Here is a 19,676-nt window from a genome sequence, read left to right as displayed (position 1 = left end):
ATGAATCATGTTAAAATAATACTAGGACTGTGGACATTTATAAGAAGTCCGATTACTAGTTCGATTTAGCTTACTCATCATACTAAGAAGATTTTTAGTCATAATTTTTACTGATTTCTCATTGATTTTATTGAGGAATTATTTATGTACAATAAACTTCATCCATTTCAACTGTACAGTTCAATGACTTGTGACAGTGCTATAAATCTCTGCAATCACCATAATGATCAAAATCTAGTACACTTCTACCTCCCCTTCCCCTGCAACACACAATTTCTCATGCCTTTTGGCAAACCATCCCTCCCTCCACCCCTGGATTCAGCAATGGCTGACCTGCTTCTCTTCTCTACAGACTAATTTGCATTTTATGTGCTCTATTTTGTTCCTGGCTTCCTTCATTCAGCATGATTTTGAGATTCATCCATGAAGTTATGTTTATGGTAATTTGTTTCTTTTTGTTGTTGAGAAGTATTCCATTGAAAGACAATACACTTCATTTATCCATTTATATGTTGATGGACATTCAGTTTGTTTTCAGGTTTTGACTGTTGTGAATTTTGCTGCTATGAATATTCATGTACATGTCTTTGTGTGGATATATGTTTTCATCTCTTTTGATTAAGTATCTAGGAGTGGAAAGGCTGGGTCATATAGGAGTATATTAAATTTTTTTAAGAAACAGACAAAATATTTTCCAAAGCGGTTGTTCAGTTTTATACTCCCCTAGCAATGTAGGAGAATTTCAGTTGCTCCAAAGCCTCACCAAATACTTGGTCATTTTAGCATTAGTCATTCTAGAAGATATCTAGTAGAATCTCATTTTTTTGGTTTAATTTGTATTCACCTTATTTCTGGTTTTGATGAGCATATTTTCATTGCTTAATGACTGTTTTTTAGTTTTATTTTGTTTAGTGCCTGTTCAAATGTTTGCCTGTTTTTAGTTGGTTGTTTCCCATTTCATGATTGAGTTATAAAAGTCCTCTATATATTCTGCCTGTAAATCCTTTCTCAGATATGCATATTGCAAATATTTCTCCCATTCTGTAATTTTCATTTTTATTTTCTTAGGTTTTTATTCTGATCAAGTCCAGTTTATCATTTTTATTTTGTTTAGTATGCCTGACTTTTTTTTTCCTAAAATATATTTGCCTACTCTAATATTACAAATATTTTTTTCTTTATCTTTGTCTAGAAGTTTATATTATTCTAGCTTTTGTACTAGGGTTTATGATATGTTTTAAGTTAATTTTGTGAACAGTATGAAAGAAAGTCAATATTCTTAATATCTTACATAGATATATTTCACATAGGTATTGATTTTTTCCAATACCGTTGGTCAGAAAGATTTTCTTTCCCCTTAATTAAGCCGGTATTTTTGTTGAAAATCTATTGGCCATTTATGTGTAAATCTATATTCTGTATTATGTTCTATATACTTATCATATATTGCTCATTGGAACACTATTACAAGTAGTTTAAAGCCTCCAATGTGTTTCTTCATTTTATAAGTTGCTCAGAGACAATAATAACTATGTAAGATGACGGATATGTCAATTAGCTTGATTGTGTATATTTTTTATATATCCCAATGTATACATATGTCAAAACCTCAAGTCCTACACTTTATATATATATAATTTTTACTTATATCAAGTAAATTATTCTATCAAGTGTATCATAGCTCAGTAAAGCTGGAAAAACTTTTCTTATTTTTTGGTAGCTTGTCATTTTATACCCCCCCCCAAAAACCTGCTAATGTCTTAATGGTATTGTACTCTATTTAAAATCTATTCATCACTTTTGTGGGAATTGTCATTTTAGGCATATTAAGTCTTCCAAACTATGGACAGTGTATCCCACTATTTATTTAGATATTTTAAAATTCCTATCAGTAATGTTCTGTAGTTTTCAGCTTAAAAATCTTTCATGTCCTTTGTTAAATGTGTCTCCAAGTATTATATGTTGGTACTGCTGTAAATAGAATTAAAATAATAATCCTATGACATATCATAGAATGCTATGTGCATCTACTTACATAATCCACTGATATTTAGAGTCTGTGTTATGTAGGAGAGAGTACAGGCTTTGTAGTACTACAGATTTAAATTTAATTCTGACAATTATTAGATGTATATTTTATTCATCTCTAAAATGATTATGATGATAATATCTATTCATTTAATTGTGAGAATGAAAAGAGATATCATGGTATATTGAGAATGCCAGTATACTTTAAATCTCTAGTTGCAAATGGAGAGGAGAGTAAAAAAACAAAAACTTTCCTTTATCACTTCCAAAGAAAATGAAAATGCACTTTATTTTTCTGTTTTATGAAACAATTCCCATTTCTGCCAACAAAACACTCTCCTCTCCATATCCTGTACAAACTTTCTTACAATTGTTGGAAAAAAACTGTTGGAAAAAATCAGATAGCTATCCAGACAACTACAGAATTTCTCCCTTTTATTCACATGTGAAACATTTTCCCAGCTTTAACTACTTCTACTACACACATTCTAAACAAGTACTTATAATAATCTTAAAAATTTGACTTTAATTCCTACCATTTATGAAAGAGAAAAGTAAACAAGACAAATCATAGTAAACATAGAAACTACACCCTAGCCCTTTACATCAATTGTTGATGAAAAATATAACAAAACTTTCTCACTTCTTTATAGATTGTGTCCTTTGTAGCAACAATAAATTGAACCATTAAAATGTAAAACACTCCACTGAACTGAAAGGCAGTGAATGTGAAAACCAATACCAAAGGGAAAAAACATATTTTCTAATCTCTGCTTTTATGCCTCCTTTTGCCTTTGATAGGTGATGAAAAATGGAATTCTAAATGAAAATATCACAGGAATTGCCACACTAATATTTCAAACTGCTTTGCATACCAGTGAGGGTTACTAAAATATAAAAATAAATAAAACATAGGAGATGCTACCTAAATGGAGGTGGGAAGACAGTGAGACAAATAATTCTATCAAGTCTATCATTAAGTAGCTCCTTTTCTAATGACAAAGATGAAATTTATTTCATAGTCATTCAAATTATTTGCTAAAGGTATGCTAAAATATATTCTGAGACTGTTCAGATTTTATCGTTAATTTCTAAGTCCTTAAGTACTGGATCCTTCTTCAGCTTCTCCAAATCCTGCATTGAACACGTGTACTTTTGTGTGTGTGTTGGCTCCATAATAAGGGGCCTTGGTTTCTCCAGGGCCTTCACTCTACTAAGGTCAGCGGCAATGAAAATTGACAGGTGTTTTAGTCTATCTTTATGAGCTGCAGCTCTTCTTGTAAATTCCAGCTTACATTTGATCTTGCCAACCTCGCATCTATGTTCCTATTTCAACTGCTTACACTGTGCTATTCAAGTTTTAGCATCAGACAGGAAGAAAAACTCCTTAGAGAGACTGCTTAACTAGCTCCCACAAGTTCCTTAGGTCATATCCCTCTAACAAATCTCATTGAAACTTGACTGATTCACCATAATCCTAATATAAAGGAGTTAGATCTTTGTGGAAAGTTTTTTAAGGATAAGCTTCTAAGGTGACCACGTAAGTAGTAATTTCAAAATTACCTGATTTTTTTTCCTCTTATCACTTTCTTAGAATGCTTACTTAGTGAAGATGAATCCTACCCAATACAATGAGCAATACTATGTAAATGTATAGCATTTTTTACATCATTATTGAGTAGATCTTAATATCCTTTGAAATAATTGAATGCTTATGCTTATTAGCCCACTAATATGTAGAAGAAAATAGAAGCATTTTTGTTGTTTCTATGTTAGATATATATTTTACTAAAATGATATAAGGTATAGTACAGTCATGCACTGCAACTTCATTCAAAGGGTTAATATAAATAGGTCTATTTAACAGATTCACTATAGTTTTTTGACTCAGGCTTCTAAGACTTAAACTTTGAATGGTCACAGAAAAGATATTGCTTTGTTCTCTTTAATATTTTTCACAGAATATGTTATCACTTTGTGTCATTCCTTTTCCCTGGAGCAGATAAACTCTTTTGATTGAAAACGAAAGAGGCACACTAGAAAACAAAATGAATTTTGACATGTTTTACTCTTGAGAAGAATTCTGGACTTTGGTGGCACTGAATCTTATCAGAACAATTCACTGTAGAAGACTAAACTCTGAATTGAGGCAGGATTTCAAAACTCTATAGATTTGGGAAAAAAGTAACATAAAGAATCCTCTAAGTATCCCTTTGCTAAACTATATTTCTTCTACTGTGTTTGTTTGACCTATTTTACTAACCATACTGAAAATAAAAGCCCTATATGACAAGTTGTTATAGGTAAGAAGCTCTTCAGCGACTGTTCAATACAACTAAACTAAACAATCAAGGTTTATTAACTTACACTGTTAATAAGTGAGACCCCAAAACTTAGAAACTTGCCTTAACTTGGAAGTTATGGGAAAAGGAACTAATGAAAACTATGGCAGAGTGCTATTTTTTTTTCTCCTCATTTCTCTCTCCCATCTCTATAGAGTCGGCCCTCTATAATCTCAGGTTCTGCAACCATGAATTCAACTAACCTCAGATCAAAAATAATTTTTAAAAAGTTCTAGAAATTAATGAAAAACAAAATTTGAATTTTCCATGCTCCAACAACTACTTACATTGTATTAGGTATTATAAGAAATTTAGTGATGATTTAAAGGATGATGTGCCCAGGTTATATGAAAATACTATGCCTTTTATATAAGGAACTTTAGCATCCATGGATTTTGGTATTTGCAGGTGTCCTGGACCCAATCATTCTCAGATACTGAGGGACAATTGTACTTTTATACCATACTATTCGGTCTGAACTACAGGTTAAAATTATTTTCTGAAAGAGGCCCAATAAAAAGGAGGCTAAGGCAATCCTACCAGATTATTAAGGAGATGTTACTATTGAGAGGAGTATTGATTATATGGAAGAATCTATAGAATATGAGGGAAAAGCATTGAATTAAATGAAGAGTTAAATTAGTAAATTAAAGAGAGAAATGATTCAGTTAAACAAGACCCTAAAAGTAAAAACTAAAGCAAACAAGAGGGGCTTCCCTGGTGGCGCAGTGGTTGAGAGTCCGGCTGACGATGCAGGGGACACTGGTTTGTTCCCCGGTCTGAGAAGATCCTGCGTGCCACGGAGCGGCTAGGCCCGTGAGCCATGGCCACTGAGCCTGCGCGTCTGGAGCCTGTGCTCCGCAACAGGAGAGGCCACAACAGCGAGAGGCCCACATACCGCAAAAAAAATAAATAAATAAAAAGCAAACAAGAAATTAGTCCTCTGGAGGGGGTTTTACTCTTTTAACTGCAAGAATAAAGATAGGCAGGGGCAGCTTACTATTAAGACCAGTTAAAATGAAGTGTCCTACTCAGAGTGATACTGTACATACTCCATTCCCAGATGTCCTTGGAATCAGGAACTTCAACGTAAGCTGTTAGCATTGTAGTGACAAATGCATGTGACTTAGATAAACACTGTTTGGGACCAGATGCTCAGGTGATCTACTTAAAGAAAATATCAGAATATTTTACCATAGCACATTAAAAACAATCCAGTTAAGTCAAAAAACACACAGTTTATGAATGGGAAAAGACCTTAATGGCAAAATAGCAATTATCCAGGACTAAATATGTAAATCCTTTCATACCAAATAATGACATCTGTCAAAATGGATTAAAATCTATTTGGAAGATTAAATCTCAAGTAATGCTTATGGCAATTCTTTTTTTTTTTTTCATTTTGACTTAATTTTATTGTTTGAATGCATTAAAAGAATACATGTCTCCTTGTCAAACTATAAAAAGATATCTTAAGGTAAATATTGCCTCCATCCTTGACCCTTCCTGTCTGTTTCCTACCTCTTCTATGTGTAACAATTATTTTTTAACATCTTTATAAGAATATAATTGCTTTACAATGGTGTGTTAGTTTCTGCTTTATAACAAAGTGAATCAGTTATACATATACATATGTCCCCATATCTCTTCCCTCTTGCATCTCCCTCCCTCACACCCTCCCTATCCCACCCCTCTAGGTGGTCAGAAAGCACCCAGCTGATCTCCCTGTGCTATGCAGCTGCTTCCCATTAGCTATCTATTTTAGGTTTGGTAGTGTATATTGTTCATGCCACTCTTTCACTTGGTCCCAGCTTACCCTTTCCCCTCCCCATATCCTCAAGTCCATTCTCTAGTAGGTCTGCATCTTTATTCCCGTCTTGTCCCTGGGTTCTCCTGACCATGTTTTTTTTTTTTTTTTCATTTTTAGATTCCATATATATGTGTTAGCATATGTTATTTGTTTTTCTCTTTCTGAATTACTTCACTCTGTATGACAGACTCTAGGTCCATCCACCTCACTACAAATAACAGTTTCATTCCTTTTTATGGCTGAGTAATATTCGATTGTATATATGTGCCATATCTTCTTTATCCATTCATATGTTGTTGGACATTTAGGTTGCTTCCATGTCCTGGCTATTGTAACTAGAGCTGCAATAAACACTTTGGTACATGACTCTTTTTGAATTATGGTTTTCTAATGGTATATGTCCAGTAGTGGGATTGCTAGGTCATATGGTAGTTCTATTTTTAGTTTTTTAAGGAACCTCCATACTGTTCTCCATAGTGGCTGTATCAATTTACATTCCCACCAACAGTGCAAGAGGGTTCACTTTTCTCCACACCCTCTCCAGCATTTATTGTTTATAGATTTTTTGATGGTGGCCATTCTGACTGGTGTGAGATGATATCTCATTGTAGTTTTGATTTGCATTTCCTAATGATTAATGATGTTGAGCATTCTTTCATGTGTTTGTTGGCAATCTGTATATCTTCTTTGGAGAAATGTCTATTTAGGTCTTCTGCCCATTTTTGGATTGGGTTGTTTGTTTTTTTGATATTGAGCTGCATGAGCTGTTTGTACATTTTGGAGATTAATCCTTGGTCAGTTGCTTCATTTGCAAATACTTTCTCCCATTGTGAGGGTTCTTTTCCTCTTGTTTATGGTTTCCTTTGATGTGCAAAAGCTTTTAAAGTTCATTAGGTCCCATTTGTTTGTTATGTTTTTATTTCCATTTCTCTAGGAGGTGGGTCAAAAATTATCTTGCTGTGTTTTATGTCTTAGAGTGTTCTGCCTATGTTTTGCTCTAAGAGTTTTACAGTGTCTCGCCTTATATTTAGGTCTTTAATGCATTTTGAGTTTATTTTTGTCCATGGTGTTAGGGAGTGTTCTAATTTCATTCTTTTTCATGTAGCTGTCCAGTTATCCCAGCACCACTTATACAAGAGGCTCTCTTTTCTCCATTGTATACCCTTGTCTCCTTTGTCATAGATTAGTTGACCATAGGTGCAAGGGTTTATCTCTGGGCTTTCTATCCTGTTCCATTGGTCTATATTTCTGTTTTTGTGCCAGTACCATACTGTCTTAATTACTGTAACTTTGTAGTATAATCTACAGTCAGGGAGCCTGATTCCTCCAGCTCCGTTTTTCTTTCTCAAGATTGCTTGGGCTATTCGGGATCTTTTGTGTTTCCATACAAATTGTGAAATATTTTGTTCTAGTTCTGTGAAAAATGTCAGTGGTAGTTTGACAGTGATTGCATTGAATTTGTAGATTGCTTTGGGTAATATAGTCATTTTCACAATGTTGATTCTTCCCATCCAAGAGCATGGTATATCTCTCCATCTATTTGTACTATCTTTAATTTCCCTCATCAGTGTCTTATAATTTTCTGCATACAGGTCTTTTGTCTCCTTAGTTTGTTTTATTTCCAGATATTTTATTTTTGTTGCAATGGTAAATGGGAGTGTTTTCCTAATTTCACTTTCAGATTTTTCATCATTACTGTATAGGAACACAAGAGATTTCTGTGCATTAATTTTGTATCCTTCTACTTTACCAAATTAATTGATTAAATCTAGTATTTTTCTGGTAGCATCTTTAGGATACTCTATGTATAGTATCATGTCATCTGCAAACAGTGACATCTTTACTTCTTCTTTTCCAATTTGGATACTTTTATTATTTTTTTTCTTCTCTGATTGTTGTGGCTAGAACTTCCAAAACTATGTTGAATAATAGTGGTGAGAGTGGGCAACCGTGTCTTCTTCCTGATCTTAGTGGAAATGGTTCCAGTTTTTCACCATTGAGGCAGATGTTGGATGTGGGTTTGTAATATGTGGCTCTTATTATGTTGAGGAGAGTTCTTTCTATGCTTATTTCTGGAGGTTTTTATATATATATATATATAATTGGTGTTGAATTTTGTCAAAAGCTTTCTCTGCACCTATTGAGATGATCATATGGTTTTCCTCCTTCAGTTTGTTAATGTGGTGTATCAGGTTCATTGATTTGCATATACTGAAGAATCCTTGCATTCCTGGGATAAACCCCACTTGATCATAGTGTATGATCCTTTTAATATGCTGTTGGATTCTGTTTGCTAGTATTTTGTTGAGGATTTTTGCATCTGTGTTCATCAGTGATATTGGCCTGTAGTTTTCTTTCTTTGTGACATCCTTGTCTAGTTTTGGTATCAGGGTAATGGTGGCCTTGTAGAATGAGTTTGGGAGTGATACTCCCTCTGCTATATTTTGGAAGAGTTTGAGAAGGATAGTTGTTAGCTCTTCTCGAACGTTTGATAGAATTTGCCTATGAATCCATCTTGTACTGGGCTTTTGTTTGTTGGAAGATTTTTAATCAGAGTTTCTATTTCAGTGCTTGTGATTGGGCTGTTCATATTTTCTATTTCTTCCTGGTTCAGTCTCAGAAGGTTGTGCATTTCTAAGAATTTGTCCATTTCTTTCAAGTTGTCCATTTTATTGGCATATAGTTGCTTGTCGTAATCTCTCATGATCCTTTGTATTTCTGCAGTGTCAGTTGTTACATATCCTTTTTATTTCTACTCCTATTGATTTGAGTCTTCTCCCTTTTTTTCTTTATAAGTCTGGCTAATGGTTTATCAATTTTGTTTATCTTCTCAAAGAACCAGCTTTTAGTTTTATTGATCTTTGCTATTGTTTCCTTCATTTCTTTTTCATTTATTTCTGGTCTGATCTTTATGATTTCTTTCCTTCTGCTAACTTTGTTTTTGTTGTTGTTGCTGTTGTTCTTTCTCTAATTGCTTTAGGTGTAAGGTTAGGTTGTTTATTTGAGATGTTTCTTGTTTCTTAAAGTACGCTTGTATAGCTATAAACTTCCCTCTTAGAACTGCTTTTTCTGCATCCCATAGGTTTTAGGTTGTTGTGTTTTCATTGTCATTTGTTTTCTAGGTTTTTTTTTTATTTCCTTTTTGATTTCTTCAGTGATGTCTTGGTTATTAAGTAGTGTGTTGTTTAGCCTCCATGTGTTTGTATTTCTTACAGAGTTTTTCCAGGAATTGATATCCAGTCTCATATCATTGTGGTCAGAAAAGATACTTGATACAATTTCAATTTTCTTAAATTTACCATGACTTGATTTGTGACCCAAGATATGATCTGTCCTGGAGAATATTCCATGAGCACTTGAGAAGAATGTGTATTCTGTTATTTTTGTATGGAATGTCCTATAAATATCAATTAAGTCCATCATTTTTAATATATCATTTAAATCTTGTGTTTTGTTATTTATTTTCATTTTGGATGATCTGTCCATTGGTGAAAGTGGGGTGTTAAAGTCACCTACTATGATTGTGTTACTGTCAATTTCCCCTTTTATGACTGTTAGTATTTGCCTTATGTATTGAAATGCTCCTATGTTGGGTGCATAAATATTTACAATTGTTATATCTTCTTCTTGGATTGATCCCTTGATCATTATGTAGTGTCCTTCTTTGTCTTTTGTAATAGTCTTTGTTTTAAAGTCTGTTTTGTCTGATATGAGAATTGGTACTCCAGCTTTCTTCTGAGTTCCCTTCTCATGGAAAATCTTTTTCCATCCCTCACTTTCAGTCTGTATGTGTCCCTAGGTCAGAAGTGGGTCTCTTGTAGATAGCATATATACAGGTTTTGTTTTTGTATCCATTCAGCCAGTCTATGTCTTTTGGTTGGATCATTTAATCCATTTACATTTAAGGTAATTATTGATACGTATGTTCCTATTACCATTTTCTTAATAGTTCTGCGTTAATTTTTGTAGGTCTTTTCCTTCTCTTATGTTTCCTGCCTAGAGAAGTTCCTTTAGCATTTGTTGTGAAGCTGGTTTGGTGGTGCTGAATTTTGTTACCTTTTGCTTGTCTGTATAGCTTTTAATTTCTCTGCTAAATCTGAATGAGATCTTTGCTGGGTAGAGTAATCTCGGTTGTAGTCTTTTCTCCCTCATCACTTTAAATATGCCCTGCCAATTCCTTCTGGCTTGCAGAGTTTCTGCTGAAAGTTCAGCTGTTAACCTTATGGGGATTCCCTTGTATGTTATTTGTTGTTTTTCCCTTGTAGTTTTTAATATTTTTTCTTTGTACTTAATTTTTGACAGTTTGATTAATATGTGTCTTGGCATGTTTCTCCTTGGATTTATCCTGGATGGGACTCTCTGTGCTTCCTGTGCTTGATTACCTATTTCCTTACTCATATTAGTGAAGCTTTCAACTATAATCTCTTCAAGTATTTTCTCAGTCCCTTTCTTTTTCTCTTCTTCTTCTGGGACCCCTATAATTCGAATACTGGTGAATTTAATGTTGTCCCAGAGGTTTCTGAGACTGTCCTCAATTATTTTCATTCTTTTTTCCTTATTTTGCTCTGCAGTGGTTATTCCCACTTTTTTATCTTCCAGGTCACTTATCCGTTCTTCTGCCTCAGTTATTCTGCTATTGATCCCTTCTAGAAAATTTTTATTTTCATTTTTTGTGTTGTCCATCACTGTTTGTTTGCTCTTTAGTTCTTCTAGGTCCTTGTTAAACGTTTCTTGTATTTTCTCCATTCTATTTCCAAGATTTTGTATCATCTTTACTATAATTATTCTGAATTATTTTTCAGGTAGACTGACTATTTCCTCTTCATTTGTTAGATCTGGTGGGTTTTTTCCTTGCTCCTTCATCTGCTGTGTGTTTCTCTGTCTTCTCATTTTGCTTAACTTACTGTGTTTGTGGTCTCCTCTTTGCAGGCTGCAGGTTCGTAGTTTCCACTGTTTTTCGTGTCTGTTACCAGTGGATATGGTTGGTTCAGTGGGTTCTGTAGGCTTTCTCATGGATGGTACTGGTACCTGTGTTCTGGTGGATGAGGCTGGATCTTGTCTTTCTGTTGGGCCCGTCCATGTCTGGCAGTGTGTTTTGTGGTGTCTGTGGCCTTATTATGATTTTAGGCAGCCTCTGTTCTAATGGATGGGGTTGTGTTTCTGTCTTCCTAGTTGTTTGGCATGGGGCATCTTGCACTTTAGCTTGCTGGTCATTGAGTGGAGCTGGGTTTTGGTGTTGAGATGGTGATCTCTGGGAGATTTTCACCATTTGATATTACATGGAGCTGGGAGGTCTCTTGTGGACCAGTGTCCTGAACTTGGCTCTCCCACCTCAGTGGCCCAGCCCTGACACCTGGCTGGAGCACCACAACCCTGTCCTCCACATGGCTCAGAATAAAAGGGAGAAAAGAAAGAAGGAAGGAAAGAAAGAAAGAAAGAAAGAAAGAAAGAAAGAAAGAAAGAAAGAAAGAAAGAAAGAAAGAAAGAAGAAGATAAAATAAAATAAAATAAAATGAAGTAAAATAAAATATGGTTATTAAAATAAAAAGTAATTAATAAGAAAAAAAAATTAAGTAATAAAAAAAAATAAAACAAAAACAGACAGAACCCTAGGCCACATGGTAAAAGCAAAGCTATACAGACAAAGTCACACACAGAAGCATACACATACAGTCACAAAAATAGAAAAAGGGGAAATATATATATACCATTGCTCCCAAAGTCTACTCCTCAATTTGGCAGTATTCGTTTTCTATTCAGGTATCCCACAAATGCAGGGCACATCAAGTTGACTGTGGAGATATCATACACGCTCCTGAGGCTGCTGGGAGAAATTTCCCTTTCTCTTCTTTGTTCACACCGCTCCCAGGGTTCAGTTTTGGATTTGGACCCGCCCTGGCGTGTAGGTCGCCTGAGGGCGTCTGTTCTTCACTCAGACGGGACGGGGTTAAAGGAGCCGCTGATTCGGGGGCTCTGGCTCACTCAGGCCGGGGGGAGGGAGGGGTACAGATGCGAGATGAGCCTGCGGCGGCAGAGGCCAGCGTGACGTTGCGCCAGCCTGAGGCACGCCGTTCGTTCTCCCGGGGAAGTTGTCCCTGGATCCCAGGACCCTGGCAGTGGCGGACTGCACAGGCTCCCTGGAGGGGAGGTGTGGATAGTGATCTGTGCTTGCACACAGGCTTCTTGGTGGCTGCAGTTGTACCCTTAGCGTCTCATGTGCGTCTCTGGGGTCCGCGCTGATAGCCACGGCTCGCAGCCGTCTCTGGAGCTCCTTTAAGCAGTACTCTTAATCCCTTCTCTCACGCACCATGAAACAAAGAGGCAAGAAAAAGTCTCCTGCCTCTTCGGCAGGTCCAGACTTTTCCCCGGACTCCCTCCCGGCTAGCTGTGGCGCTCTAGCCCCTTCAGGCTGTGTTCACGCCACCAACCCCAGTCCTCTCCCTGGGATCCGACCTCAGAAGCCCGAGGCTCAGTTCCCAGCCCCGCCCACCCTGGCGGGTGAGCAGACAAGCCTCTTGGGCTGATGAGTGCTTGTCGGCCCCGATTCCTTGTTAGGGAATCTCTCTGCTTTGCCCTCCACACCCTTGTGGCTGCACTCTCCTCCGTGGCTCTGAAGCTCCCCCCTGCACCACCCGCAGTCTCCGCTCGCCAAGGGGCTTCTAGCGTGTGGAAACCGTTCCTCCTTCACAGCTCCCTCCCACTGGTGCAGGTCCAGTCCCTATTCTTTTGTCTGTTTTTTCTTTTTTCTTTTACCCTACCCAGGTACGTGGGGAATTTCTTGCCTTTTGGGAGGTCTGAGGTCTTCTGCCAGCATTCAGTAGGTGTTCTGTAGGAGCTGTTCTACGTCTAGATGTATTTCTGATGCATTTGTTGGAAGGAAGGTGATCTCCGCGTCTTACTCTTTTGCTATCTTGAAGCTCCTCCCCCCTCTGGTAATTCTTTTGTTTGTTTGTTTTTGTTTTTTTGTTTTTGCGGTACGCAGGCCTCTCACTGTTGTGGCCTCTCCAGTTGCAGAGCACAGGCTCAGGACGTGCAGGTTCAGCGGCCATGGCTCAGGCCCAGCCGTTCCGTGGCATGTGGGATCTTCCCGGACCGGGGCACAAACCCATGTCCTCTGCATTGGCAGGTGGACTCTCAACCACTACACCACCAGGGAAGCCCCCCACTCTGGTAATTCTTAAAAAAAAAAAAAAAGAACACTTACAGTGTATGGAAAACTAGCAATGGAAATGGAATAACTGATCAATGGGTCAAAATAGAAATGAACCAATGCCTATGGCAATTTGCTGAAGGACAAAAGTCTTATTTTACATCAGTTAATAAAAATGTATCCTTTAAAAACTGGTTTTGCTAGAATTGTTTTCTATATTAAAAATAATACTTGACATAAAAAAATTATAAGTAAAATAATATAATAATATAGTCAGTGATAGGCTGGTTAAAATATTTAGCTCTTGGATTTTGAGGAGTGGGGAGAATACTGATGTGTACTATTTTCCAATTTCTGTGATGTAAATATTACCACCATGACCAACGTCAAGCTATCAATGTGATGTCAATAGGTTCACAAAATTTCTGAAAATTTAACAATTGGCCCTTGCAAACAGGTAGCAGAGCCCTCAACACATCACTGCATAGAGTTACTGTGAGGATTAAATTATTTAACTACATAAACTGTTTGTCACACAGAAAACAATATGTATTAGCTCTCGTTGAGTTTCTTTTTTAGTGCAATATAAGATGCTTCTCCTATTTGCATTACATGTGTAGGTGAACATATATAATAATCATTTAAATTAATAGCAATATATGTACACATAACAACATTGAAAAAAAAAAAAAGCTTATTTTGAAGGGCTAGAGAACTCCCTAGCATTCCTATGATTGTGTATCACTGATCTGGTAGATGGTGTGAGGAAACATGTATGTAGAGTAAAGGATTATTCAGCAGACCTCGGTTGTCCAATGCCTGCACATGCCAAAGAATGGTTTGGCTTTTCACCAGGTTTTGGGAGGTAACCTCTAAGTTCTTGGAATATCCTTCCTAAGAAGAATGTCTTCATTTACCTGGGACCTTGAGTCATGTAAAATAGTCTAGGATAACCATGGGATTTATGACGGGGGTCTTGGGCTATGTGGTATGACTTGACCTAGAGAGGGACTGGAGACTGGGTAACTGAGGTCAGTTATGTGATCACTCATTTCATACATGACAACTCCTAATAAAAACTCTGGACACCAAGACCCTGGTGAATTTCCCTGATTGTGACACAGAGTTGCTGGCAGAAAGTGCTTTCCTTACAACTCCACTGGGAAAAGAGAATTGAAGCTTGCCCCTATTTTCTCTAGGACCCTGTTCTACATACATTTTACCTTTGCTGATTTTAATCTGTATCCTTTTACTATAATAAACTGTAACCCTGGGTATAACAGAAAGGGCCCAGATAGTGTGGGTAGCTGAAGTTTAAATCTGATGGCCTCTTATTTCACTTTTCCCAACTTTTCCCCATAATTTGTTTTCTGATTCCCCTGGTCCTATATCATGTTCTATTTCTTATATTATACCCTATTATTTTGTTAAAAAGCATTGTGACCTATTAATTTCCAGTAAAGAGTTAGCTGGTAATAACATAGTTTTGCTTTTCCCAATCATACTTGCATTTGAAGAGATTCTTTAAGGTTGAAAAGCCCTTTAAATAATTACTGAAAATGGAATTTCATCCAAGATGAACAATGAAGACAATGTTGAATATTAATTCCTCTACAGCAGTACCACATTTGACAATGTCTGGAGAAATATTTGGTTGTCAAAATTGGGGTGGGGATACTATGTGTAGTTAGGGGTTAGAGGCCAGGGATCCTACTAAACATCCTACAATGCACTGGACAGGATCCCCACAAGGAGGAGTTGTCCAACCCAAAATATCAACCGTGCAAAGTTGAGAAGATACCTGCTCTATAGTTATGTATAATCATTTGATCTGAAAGTATTGAACCCCACACTATTTAAGGGAATAGAAGAGCACTAAAATATTTCTTATTGAAGACATAAATCAGCCTTTGAAGTTTACAGTTTCTAATGAATAAGCATAAACCTATAACACAGAGAGCTAAAGATATTCAAACTACATGAAGTTTAATCTCAGGTATAATCAGCTAATAGGACTTGAGGTATTAGTTTAAATACATCCTGATATGTTATTTGGTTAATGTAATTACAATGAAAGAATTTTTTTTCCTATTTACTAGATGAAAATTTCCTCTTGTTCATTACCGATACTTACTTTAATGGAAAAATAATGCAATATTTGCTTGTGTGTATATGGATTATGGTATTAATAAGACAGTGCTTTGTATAGAAATATCTCAGTTTAGAAAAAATTCACACCACACTAAGTCCCATCAGTATGTATGATGTTTCAGTTAATTTTGCTATAACCTTCAAATTGCAAATAAAAAATTCCTTTCAAGTTTTTAAATTTTGAAATTAAACAAGTATTGCCCCCCATATATAGACAGCTGGTGAGCATTTGACATTAAGTGTCCTCGCAGAGTATAAAGTTAGCACAGTGAATTTCAGACAATATTTTTTGTCATCAAATGTATTGTTGATCATATAAATGGTTATCCTTTACCCTCAGTCCATGCACATAAAATTCTGATTGATGTCAGTGGGAGCCATGTGAGGCTTCTGAGGACACTGAAGTTTTAAACTTTATGGTGTTTTCAGAATATTTTTGAAGTCTAGTTACTGAGAAGAAATACACTGTTTAAAAAGTAGTTCTCTGGGGCTTATTCTTATCCACTAGGAACAGGTTTAGATTGCCTATTTCAAATGCAAAATTGCAAAGCACAATATGGGTAGTGAGTAGTTGATTTCTAATGGAATGTTTCAGTTGATTTCAATGCCAAATTTATAGCCTTGGGGGCCCATAGTGGCAAACCATCCACCACTCTTTTTGAGCATTAATATTCATGAGTTTCTTTCATTCAGTTGCACTAGTACTAGATATTTTCTTTTATTCATAGTATTGCTATAATTTACATGCATTACTTTTATTAACATAGTCTACAAATTTCATTAAACAGAAAATGAGATCACCTTTGCATCAACAAATTCGTTAGTGAATTTTACTTTTACCTTGTGATGAAGTATGTTTTTATAAAACTTCATTTTTTATTGATGCTTATCTTGATAAACATATTTAAGTACTCAACAAATAAATCTCCTTGAATTTATTCTTACAGCAAGAGATGGGGTCTTAGGGTAATCACAAACAACCATCAAAATGATGGCAAGTGATGGTTCATCTCAGGAGATCTTAAGTATATAAGTCTGCTATTCAGCATATAACATTTATCATTTATAACAATATTAAATACATCAGTTGTTTTAAAATGAAACAATTTTTGAGTAATCTAGATTTCTTATATAATAGGACTAAAAATATCTAGGCATTCAATTACTAAATGAAATGTATTAAATAAGATAAGGAAGACTTGCTTAATCTCATTCACCAAAATATTTAATCGGGTTTACAGATTCTTTTTAAGAAAATGCATATCATGTATAGAAATAATTATACATTTTTAATCAGAAACAATTTTTTTGTTATCTGATAGCTCCATGTCTCCCATTTGAATATCTAAATGCCATAACCCAAGTTAAATGTCCTAAATTTTGTCTTTCTTGTCTTTTTGTGCTACTTCTGGTTTTCATTTTGGAGCGTAATTAAGTTGTGCTTAGAGCTACTGAATCTGAGAATCTTCTCAGAAAAATCTTTGTCATTTTGCTACTTTAATCTTATTACTTCCATGCAGGCTTAATGCTCTTGACAGCTCATCCAGCATGAGCCTGATAATCCTTCTCAACCAAAACTGAAGGAAAGTGCTGAAGCAGCAATCAAGGGAAGGGATGCTTCAGAGAAGAAAAAGAATTGACAGACAGCCTTTCAACCAGGAGCTAACCTTTACTTTCAGGAAGATTTCAGGGAGAGTATGCAGAAGTCAAGATTAAGACAATGAAAGTTCAGAAGACAGGAAGCAGAATGTAGAAATGGAGCCAAGAGATGGAAGCAAGAAGACAGTAGAGAGACAGTTTAATAACTTTGACTTTTTCTCTTGATAAAAGAGAGATATTGAAAGGCTTTAAGTAGGCAAATGATTCATTAGATTCACATTTTAAAATACTGGTTCTAGTTTTATGGAGAGAATGCAGTGAAATGAAGACAGAAGTCTGAGACAAGTTAGACTCTTGAGAGAAGATAATGTCCTGAGGTCATGTAGAAGATAAAATTAACATCCCTAAGAGAAATAGAGCAGTGAATATCCAGGTCGTAGAACTGATTATATTTATTAATTAGTTTGCTGAAGAAAAAGAGGGAATAAAAGAGTCAAAGATAATCTTAGATCTTGGGCTATTTTGCAGACAGAAATGTCCTTCAATGAGAAATACAATACAGATGATAAACCAACATTTTGGATAGCAAGATAAACTTAGTTTTAGACATATGGGGTTTTGGGATTCTATAGACATTCAAGTGTGAAAGTTTGGAAGTTACATTTTAAGTTTATGTGCCACAGAAAATCATCTCTTCTGTTGCATAAACTATGCCTTCAATAGATTCCTCAAAACTGAGTACTGCACCAGAGAACACAGAACCGCAAAGCTCATTCTCCTTGAATAATGACTTGTCTCTGAGGTTCTGCTAGAGAGGTCTCATTTGTTCCACCGAATCTATTCCACTCCTTGCCATCCTGCTCTGTACAGCTGGACTGTATCAATGGATCCTTTGTTCTCTGGCTTCTGATCAATTTCAGCTGGTAGTAAGAGATCAAAATGGAGGAGGAGAGTGAAGACACCCCTCTCTGTTGAATTGACACCAGCTTGTTACATTAGACGGAATGTTTGTGTCCCCACCTCCCCCTCCAAATTCGTATGAAGAAACCTTAATCCCCAAAGTAATGGTGTTTGGAGGTGTGGCCTTTGAGAGGTAATTGGGTAATCAGGGTAGAACCCTCATGACAGGATTAGTGCCATTATGAAAAGAGGAAGAGACAGGACCTCTCCCTCTCTCTCTGGGTGCATGTACTAAGGAATGACCATGTGAAGACATAACCAGGAATAGAGCCCTCACCAAAAACCTGACCCGGCTAGCACCCAACCCCTCCAGAAAGATGAGAAAAAAATGTTTGTTGTGCAAGGCACCCAGTCTATGGTATCTTTCTTATAGCAGTTTGAGCTAACTAAGGCACTGGCTACTGAGAGGTCAGCCTCTTCATACAGACCTTCTTTTCCAGGTTTTGATAGCCAACCCTTCCTCTTCTTGTCCCATCAAGTCTAAATGCTGTAAGCCACCAACAAGAGCCCCACTTCTTGTTCACACACACTGTCACCAAATTACCTCAAGTTTTCCTACGTTCTTTTGACATCTTTGTAAACAGTCCGTTTATTACACTTCTCAAATTACTCAACTTGAGAACACCACTTTATTTCTGTGACAAATTAAAGGCTGAGGTTTGTGTTGTTTTGGTTTCTCCAATATCACCCTCAGCTGAACATAGTTATTTTTCATTCAGAAGGGAAAATATTATTAACAGGAAGAAAATTACATGATACAGAGAGATGTCCATGGGGTGAAAATATTTTTTCTCCCTAGGTTTCACTAATGACTATAAAATTTTAAAATCTCATTGTTTCTCAAAGGGAATTAATTATGAAAACAAGACTAGTCCCCTTCCACTTGAGTGGAGTATAACTCACCTTCTAATCTGTGCAAGGCCAAACCTCCATGTGAGATGTGGTTCTATCCAAAAATACTATTTCTCTACATACAAAATAAGAAATTACCTGGGGAAGATTTTTCTTTCATTATAGAATCATAAATGAACACCATGTCCAATGAAAATCAAAACTACGTTTTTAATCCTTCTGGAAAATAATGGAATGTCTTCAGTCCAACATTTACTGTTTGATTAAAAATATGATCTATTTTAATATCACATTATGATCAATTATATAAGATGACAGGATAAAAGTTTCTGAACTTATAATAACAAGGTCAGATCAATATGCATGGTCATTTATTCAAGTTATTTAAATAAATGTTTGACTATAATATTTACAGACATCACTATTCTTAAGTGCCCACCAAATTATAAAATGGCTTGTAAATTGCTCTCTTCAACTTCTCCTTTGACTGGCACTCCCAGAGAATTGTGTGCATTTGTCAACTTCCCAGCTCTATTTTAGTGTCATCATTTCCTCTGGGCCCCTATTCTCTGTCACACTATCCACAGGTGCTTTGCCATGTGTATTTCAAGATGAAAAGCAATTTATGAATGTAATTAAGCTGAAGTCTTACAAAAACCACATTTTAAAACTTATGTGTTATGCGTGTGTGTAAATAGACAGATACAAGTCCTTACAAAAACCTCCATAATGTCATTTTTTTCCCAAATATTTCAAATGAACAAGTAGCATTTAGTTTTCTGCA

The sequence above is a fragment of the Globicephala melas genome, chromosome 4 (assembly GCF_963455315.2).
Source record: "Globicephala melas chromosome 4, mGloMel1.2, whole genome shotgun sequence".
Classification (NCBI taxonomy): domain Eukaryota; kingdom Metazoa; phylum Chordata; class Mammalia; order Artiodactyla; family Delphinidae; genus Globicephala; species Globicephala melas.
The sequence above is the reverse complement of the archived record's forward strand: the minus strand, read 5'-3'. Positions refer to the sequence as shown.